The 8,254-nt window shown below is 46.4% G+C and overlaps 1 pseudogene; it reads left to right on the forward strand.

Annotated features, from left to right (window-relative positions):
- The first annotated feature begins 726 nt into the window (after positions 1 to 726).
- Positions 727 to 2,960, forward strand: LOC101606960 (annotated as a pseudogene).
- The last annotated feature ends 5,294 nt before the right edge of the window (positions 2,961 to 8,254 follow it).

The raw sequence follows: 8,254 nt of genomic DNA on the forward strand, positions 1-8,254 counted from the left end.
AGTGGGTCTGCCACTTTGCATGGGTGCTGGGGAATTGAACTTTGGCTGCCAGACTTGCAAATAAGCATCTTTAACCCCAGAGCCATCTCTCTAGGCTCATGATCTTCTGTGTGTGTGTGTGTACAAATGTTTGTATGTGTATATGTACAGATATGTGTATGTGTGTGTGTAGGTCAGAGGACAACCTTGGGTGTCATTCCTCTAGCACTGGCAACCTCACTGGCCTAGAACTCACCACATAGGATAGGGTGGCCAGTGAGCCCCAGGGATCCACCTGTCTTGGCCTTCTCTGTGTTTGGATTACATGCAAGCATTATCACATGTTTGGCTTTGTTGTACATGGATCTTCAGGCTCAAACTCAGGTCCTCATGCTTACAAGGCTAGCACTTAACTGACTGAGTCCCAAAGATTTGACACTTTTTTTTTTCTGGAGGTGGTGTCTCACTCTAACCCAGGCTAACCTGGAACTCACTATTAGCCCAGGCTGGCCTTGAACTTATGATGATTCTCCTACCTCAGCCTCCTGAGTGCTTGGATTAAAGGCATGGGCTGCCACACCCAGCTGTCCTTTGGCTTTAATAGATTATTGAAGCACTTGGCAGGCAAAGGTAGGAGGATCACCATGAGTTCAAAGTCACCTTGAGACTACATAGCTTAGTGATTAAGGCACTTGCCTGCTGCAAAGCCTAAGGACTGGGGTTACATTCCCCAGTACCGATGTAAACATGAACCCAACCCCTCAGGTTCCCAGGGACCTGCTCTGGCATTTCCTCAGGAGGCTGTAGGCTCTCCATGCTGAGGCCAAAAATACTACCATGGACATACCTCCAGATGCCTGCCCTGCAGAGGAGAGTCAGATGGAGAAGGAAATGATCCTCTGGGACCCAGCTGAGGGCATTGCTGCTTTTCTGAGCTGCCTATGCCTGACATACCCGTGAATCCCCTGGACCTTCTCTGTGCCCTTCTGCTGTTTTCAGACAGTTTTCTGTGGCGGGAGATCTTGTTAAAGATGTCTGTCAATTTGCACTCCCACCGTGTTGCCTGACTCAGAAAACCACCACCATGTCTTTCTACTGAAAGCACTTCTGGGTATTTCTGGACATGGAGTTTCCAGACCCCATTGGTCCTGGGCAGCTCCCAACTGGACAATGTGGTCCTATCCAGGGTACCCACCTTTGCCTGTGTGAGCATGGATGTCAGCAGCAACTCCAAGTCCCAGCTGCTCAACTCCACCCTCAGCCCAGGCTACGGGCAGTGGGAATGCTTCTGGCATTGGGATGCCAATTTGGGGACCAATCCATGGAAGGTTGCGGATGGGTTAGTTGAAATTTCCTGGTGTTTTCCCAGTGGCAAGGAGGATCTGGATGTCTTCCCGGAGCCTGTGGCCTTTCTGAACCTGTCAGGTGACATTGTGTCTCACTGGCTACAGGTCAAGCTCAACAGAAATTGGGAACCTCTTCCACCAAAGCGAGACCATTAAGCTTGGATAGGACTCCATCTGAAAAAAAAAAAGAAAAGTGTCATTTCACGCTTTTGTCTGTAAAAATTTTTCCCCTTTTTATTTATTGAGAGAGAGAAAATGAGGGGGGGGGGGGAGGGATGGAGAGAATGGGTGTGCTAGGGTTTGTAGTCACTGCAAATGTACCCCAGGCACATGCGCCAGCTCATGGGATAAAAATAAATCTCAGCTGTATTTACTTTGACTGACACATCAGTAATAAGGAGTACAAAGTACTCTATTCCATGAAAGAGTCAACCACGAAATACTATTTCATCCTGAGTCCCTACCTCAGGAAAAGGAGTGCAAACCTGCACTTCCTGAAGAGGCTGATCCTTGTGCTGAAGACAGACCATTCACATGTCCTGGTGAAGGTCAGCGGCAACAGTGAGAGGTGAGGAGGATCCAAGCAATTCTGGGCAGTGTGGCATGGTCTCCTTGTAGGAGGGTGTCCATGGAGGTCATGGCACATGCAGCCTGCAAGTTAAGCCTCCAAGTAGATGAGGACTGCGAAGAGTGTCAGAAGGCACAGGATTGGATGAAGAGAATCCCCAGGAAGATCAGGGAGATGGATGCCTACAGGAGGGGTGAGCTGAGGCTGCAGGGAGACCCTGGAAGGAAGGCCTAGCCATGGAGCTGCTGCTGCTGCTGGGTCTGCCCCTGGAGCTGGTTGCCACGAGCACGCTGAGCATCCCTGCTCACTGGGTCACTGGGCTCCTCAAGGAGCTGCATGCATGTCTGTTCAGACAGGAGGTCTCCACTGGTGGTTCTGTCTACTCTGGGGGAGCCAGACACAGGGTAATCTACACTTCTCAGCACCATGTTTGGCCTGCTGTTTCCCACAGGGAGGAGCTATAGTTAGTCCGCAGGGGAGTCTTCATGCAGCTCTTCTCAGTGGCTGAGGGCTTCAGCCAGGAGCTGGGTTGTGACCACATCCTAGTAATAGATTCGGGGGGGGGGGTGGCTGATCAGTGGTGTTTTGGCCTCATCCAGAACCAGATTCAAACTAGAGGCTTCCTTGGCCCTCTGCTAATGGGGCTAAGTAATGTCATTGGTTAGTGTAGCTAAAATGAAGGGCACTCCACCAGCTATTCTGGATGTATTTCTGAGGTTGAGGGAAAACAAAAAAAACAGAGCATATGACCAACTATCAGCAGTCTTCATGACATGCCTGTCCCCAGTCCCAAGCCAAGAGTCAGGAGGCAGCTCCCAGATCCACCCTGTGACCTGAGCTAGAGCACTGCCCACATGGAGAAGCAGGGTGGCAGCTTCCGGACACTGGCAGGCCTGACAGGGAGGCAGCATGTCTGGCACATTCCAGCCCTGATGGCTGCTGTGAGCCTAGGCTACAGTGAGGCTGGTTTTGAACTGAAACGATGCCTGCTAGAAAACATCAGAAATGGCTTGTCCAACCAAAACAAAAACACTCAGCAGCTCACTGAGCCGGTGCAGCAGCTGTGAGTGTTTTGGGTACAGGGCCTCCCACAGTGTTCTATTCTGACAAGAGCCAGCAAGCCCACTCTGGATGCCTGAGAGGTGATTGGTGCTTGCACATGACAAGAAAGAGCACAGAAAGAAAGGGGTTAAGCCAGTGTGGTGGTGCATGCTTTTAATCCCAGCACTTGGGAGGCAGAGATAGGAGGATCACCATGAGTTTAAGGCCACCCTGAGAGACTACATAGTGAATTCCAGGTCAGCCTGAGTTAGATTGAGACCTTACCTCAAAAAATAAAAAAGAAAAAGAAAGCAGTTAAGAACCTATGGATTTTAAGAATAACTGCATAGGACTGGAGAGATGGCTTAGCAGTTAAGCGCTTGCCTGTGAAGCCTAAGGACCCTGGTTCGAGGCTTGATTCCCCAGGACCCACGTTAGCCAAATGCACAAGGGGGCACGTGCGTCTGGAGTTCGTTTGCAGTGGCTGGAAGCCCTGGCGCGCCCATTCTCTCTATATATATCTGCCTTTTCTCTCTCTGTCCGTCATTCTCAAATAAAATTAAAATGAACAAAAAAAAAAAATTAAAAAAAAAGAATAACTGCATAGAGGTAGGAGGATTGCTGTGAGTTCAAGGCCAGCCTGGGACTACAAAGTGAGTGCCAAGTCAGCCTGGGCTAGAGTGAGACCCTACGCTGAAAAATAACATAGAAAAAGGGGGGTGCTGGAGAGATGGCTTAACAGGTAAGGTGCTTGCTAGTAAAGCAAAGGACCCAGCTTTGACTCCCCAATATCCATGTAAAGCCCAATGCACAAGGTGGTGCATGCATCTGGAGTTTGTCTGCGTGGCTAGAGTCCTGGCATGCCCATTCTCTCTCTTATTGAAAATAAATGAAAAAAAAAAAGATCTTTTTAAAGGGGAAAAAAATCTTGTGTCCTTTTAGGTCAATATTCAAGGAGCAGCTATTACTTTGGGTCATCCTCTTGAAGCATCTGGCTATATGTGGTGGTTTGAATCAGATGTCCCTTGTAAATGTATGTGTTTTGTATGCTTGGGCCTTAGCTGATGGCAATTTGGGAGGTGTAGACTTGCTGGAAGAGGTCTTTCTGTGAGCAGATTTAGGGACATTATAGCCAGCTTCCCTTTGCCAGAGCTCATCTCACTCTCTTGCTGCTGTTTTCTATCTGCTGTGACAGAGGTGATGTCCTGTCTCTGCTCTTGCCATGCTTGCCCCTGCACCACGAAGCTTCTCATGACTGCAAACCAAAATAAACAACCTTCTCCCCCTCCACCAAAAAAAAAAAATAATAATAATAAATAACTGCATAGATCCAGACTTGGTGGCACATGCCTTTAATCCCAGCACTCGGGAAGCAGAGGCAGGAGGACCACTGTGAGCTCAACGCCACCCTGAGACTACATAGTGAATTCCAGATCAGCCTGGGCTAGAGTGAACTCTACCTCAAAAAAACAAACAAAAAGATAAAATAAAAAATAAAAACCGGGCATCTGGGCATGGTGGTGCACGCCTTTAATCCCAGCACTTGGGAGGCAGAAGTAGGAGGATCGCCATGAGTTTGAGGCCACCCTGAGACTCCATAGTGAATTCCAGGTCAGCTTGGGCCAAAGTGAGTCCCTATTTCAAAAAACCAAAAAAAAAAAAATAAAATAATAAAAAGAATAACTTCATACATCAGCTCAGAGATGTCATCAGGAATATCAGAGGCCCTGGGTGGGGTGACACAAGCAGCCATTTGATCTGTGTCCCTGAGCCCTGTCAAGGTTCCCAAAAGCTGACCCTTCAGATAGCTGCTCCTTGGCTGGACTGTGGAGTGGAGAATAGCTTCCGTAGTCACTGCAGGCCTCTTCTTGCCAGAGCACACCCATGCACTTCCTGAGGAAGGTGCTTTTCTTCTACCCAATCCAAGGGCCCTTTGTAGACCAGCATTTTGGTGACACTATCCTGCTTGCAGTAGGCAAAGTCCACGTGTGGTACTAAGCTTTTAGACTGGCGTGTGAAGCCCTCCCTGACAGGTGACCAAGAAGCATTCGTCAGTCCCCCTTTTGAGCTCCAGTATATTGTCATACCTCTGCCCTTCATGGCACATTGTCCCTCGTGTGTTTACTGTCTGCCCCTAGACTAGTAGCTACTTTGGGGCCGAGCCTAAACACCACCCAGCTCTGTGTCTCTGGGACCTGGTACACATAGATGTTTAATAAATGTTTGTTGAATAAATTAAGAAGAAAAGAAAAGAAAAAGTGGAGACAGGCATGGGGGCACATACCTTTAATCCCAGCACTAGGAAGACAGAGGAAGGATGGCTGTAAATTCGAGGCCATCCTGAGACTACATAGTGAATTCTAGGTTAGCCTGAGCTAGAGTGAGACCCTACCTTAGAAAAAAAGAAAAAGATAAAAAAGTGCAGTTCTTCATGACATCACAACTTTTACTAACAGGCTTAGTGATCCTCAGTGACTACAAGTTGCAGTAAGTGGCACCCTGAAGTAATTTATCTGTCACAAGTTCCTTACCTAGGGATATCTGAGCCATTCCCTGAATTAACTGGACTGAGGAGGACTATGCTAGTACCACATTAATATTTGAGGCACTGTCGGGTGAAAAAAAAAAAATCAAAAGGAGCCAGGTACGGTGGTTCACATCTTTAATCCCAGCACTCGGGAGCCACAGGTAGGAGGATCATCATGAGTTCGAGGCCAGCCAGAGACTACATAGGGAATTCCAGATCAGCCTGGACTAGAGCTCTTAAAATGCTACCTCGAAACACCAAAAATGACACCTTGTTACATGATCTATTTCACTGTCCAGAGACAAGTGAGCACTTCTTGCTCCATCTGTGTGTCCCAGGATCCAAGGAACTGGGTTTGCTGCAACCTAGGTTTCTCCTGAAGCCCAGCATTCTCAGTGTTCCACCTTGCAGAAAGTGAGGTTCATTCAGGATAACTGCTATCCTGTTACAGCAGCAACTTCAAGCCAACTGACAGGCAGTGCTTAAAACAATGTGTTTTCTATGACATGAATTAAGGTACTGATTTGAATATTTGGTTTTTGAGTTAGAGTTTCCTGTGGTCTGACCTCAAGCTTGTCTAGCTGAGGCTGGTCTTGAGTATCCCACCTCCACCTCCCAAAGATTAACATTTCAGGTGTCAGGTGTGGTGGCACACGCCTTTAATCTCAGCACTTGGAGGCAGAGGTAGGAGCATCACCGTGAGTTCGAGGCAACCCTGAGGCTACATAGTTAATTCCAGGTCAACCTGAGCTAGAGTGAGACCTTACCTTGAGAACCCAAAATAAATAAATAATAAATAAATAAATAAAAATATGAAAAAGAAAAAAAAACAGAAAAGATAAAATTACAGGTGTGCATGTACTATCACACCTGAACTGGAATATTATTACTTTTAAATTTTATTTTGAGAGAGAGAGAAAGAGGTAGAGAGAGAGAATGAGTGTGCAAGGACCTTCAGCCACTGCGGACAAACTCTAGACACATGTGTCCCCTTTGTGACACATGTGCAACATTGCACACTTGTGTCATTGTGAGTCTGGCTATATGGGACCTACGGTTCACACATGTGTTCTTAGGTTTTGCAGGCAAGCACCTTAACCACTAAGCCATATCCCAGTCCTGGAATATTATTTTGTGGTGTTTATATATAATTGGTAAAGTTCTTCAACTTGAAGTTCTAAAAGCTATAAACCTTGGAAACATGTTATTGTATTCATGGATATAAGTAACATAATTTAAGGGCATATTCAGAGTGGAGGGCTAGAGAAATAGCTCAGTGGTTAAGGTGCTTGCTTGCAAAGCCTAACAACACTGATTCAATTCCCAGATCCCATGTAAAGCCAGATGCACAAAGTGGTGCGTGCACCTGCAATGGCTGGAGGTCCTGGTATGCCCATTCTCTCTCTCTCTCTTTGCAAATAAATAATTAAAATAAAGAGAGAGGGAGGGAGAGAATTGGACCTGGTGGCACATGCCTTTAATCCCAGCACTTAGGAGGCAGAGATAGGAGGATTGCCATGAGTTCAAGGCCACTCTGAGTCCACACAGTGAATTCCAGGTCAGCCAGGGCTAGAGTGATACTCTACCTCAAAAAAAAAAAAAAACCAGAATAAATAAATAATAATTTAAAATGAGGGCTGGAGAAATAGCTTAGTGGTTAAGGCACATGCCTTCAAAAAGGACCCAGGTTCGATTCTCCAGGTCCCATGTAAGCCAGAGGCACATGGTGGTGCATGCATCTGGAGTTCATTTGCAGTGGCTAGAGGCCCTGGCGCACCTGTTCTCACTGTCTCTCTCCCTCTGTGTCTCTAATAAATAAAAATAAATCTTAAAATAAATATAAAAGGAATGTTATTGGAAATAGTGAAGAAGGCCTTATATTCATGGTCTTTTAAAATTGTTATTTATTTTATTTTGAGAGACAGAGAGAGAATGGGCATTCCAGGGCCTCTAGCCACTGCAAACAAACACCAGATGGGTGTACCACCTTGTGCTTCTGGCTTACGTGGGACCTGGAGAATCGAACCTGGGTCCTTTGGCTTCCCAGGCAAGCACCTTTTCTGCTAAGCCATCTTTCCAACCCCCTTCATGTTTTTATTTATTTATTTTATTTATTTATCTATGTTTGTTTTTTTGAGGTAGGGTTTCACTCTAGCCCAGGCTGACTTGGAATTCACTATGTAGCCTTAGGCTGGCCTCAAAGTCACAGTGATCCTCCTACCTCAGCCTCCTGAGTGCTGGAATTAAAAGTGTGTGCCACCATGCCTGGCTCTATATTCATGTTTTAGAATCATTTTATTGCCATCTCTGAGTTCGTCAGCTACCCATTCCTTCATTCCATTATGTTGCCTCTTGAAAAGGCAATGTATGTTAGTTTGCCAGAAGCTATTGCAATAATGATGCCACAGCAAACTACCTCAAAATTCAGGAATTTAAAGTGGGGCATGGTGGCACATGCCTTTAATTCCAGTACTTGGAAGGCAGAGGTAGGAGAATCACGGTGAGTTCGAGGCCACCCTGAGACTACATAGTGAAATCCAGGTCAGCCTGAGCCAGAGTGAGACCCTACCTTGGAAAACCAGAAAAGAAAAAAAAAAAAAAAAATTCAGGAATTTAAACAACTGCCACCACTTGTTCTCATGCCTGAATCTGTTTCTCATGTGCACCTGTGGCTTAACTGTTCCTGGTCTACTTGGACAAGGTAGCTCACCTAAGGCCCAGAAGTAAACATTCGAGTCTTCCCAAGGCCTGCACCCCAAACTAACACACTTACTTCTGTCCTTGATTTATCCA

This window comes from Jaculus jaculus, chromosome 3 (genome assembly GCF_020740685.1).
Source record: "Jaculus jaculus isolate mJacJac1 chromosome 3, mJacJac1.mat.Y.cur, whole genome shotgun sequence".
Classification (NCBI taxonomy): domain Eukaryota; kingdom Metazoa; phylum Chordata; class Mammalia; order Rodentia; family Dipodidae; genus Jaculus; species Jaculus jaculus.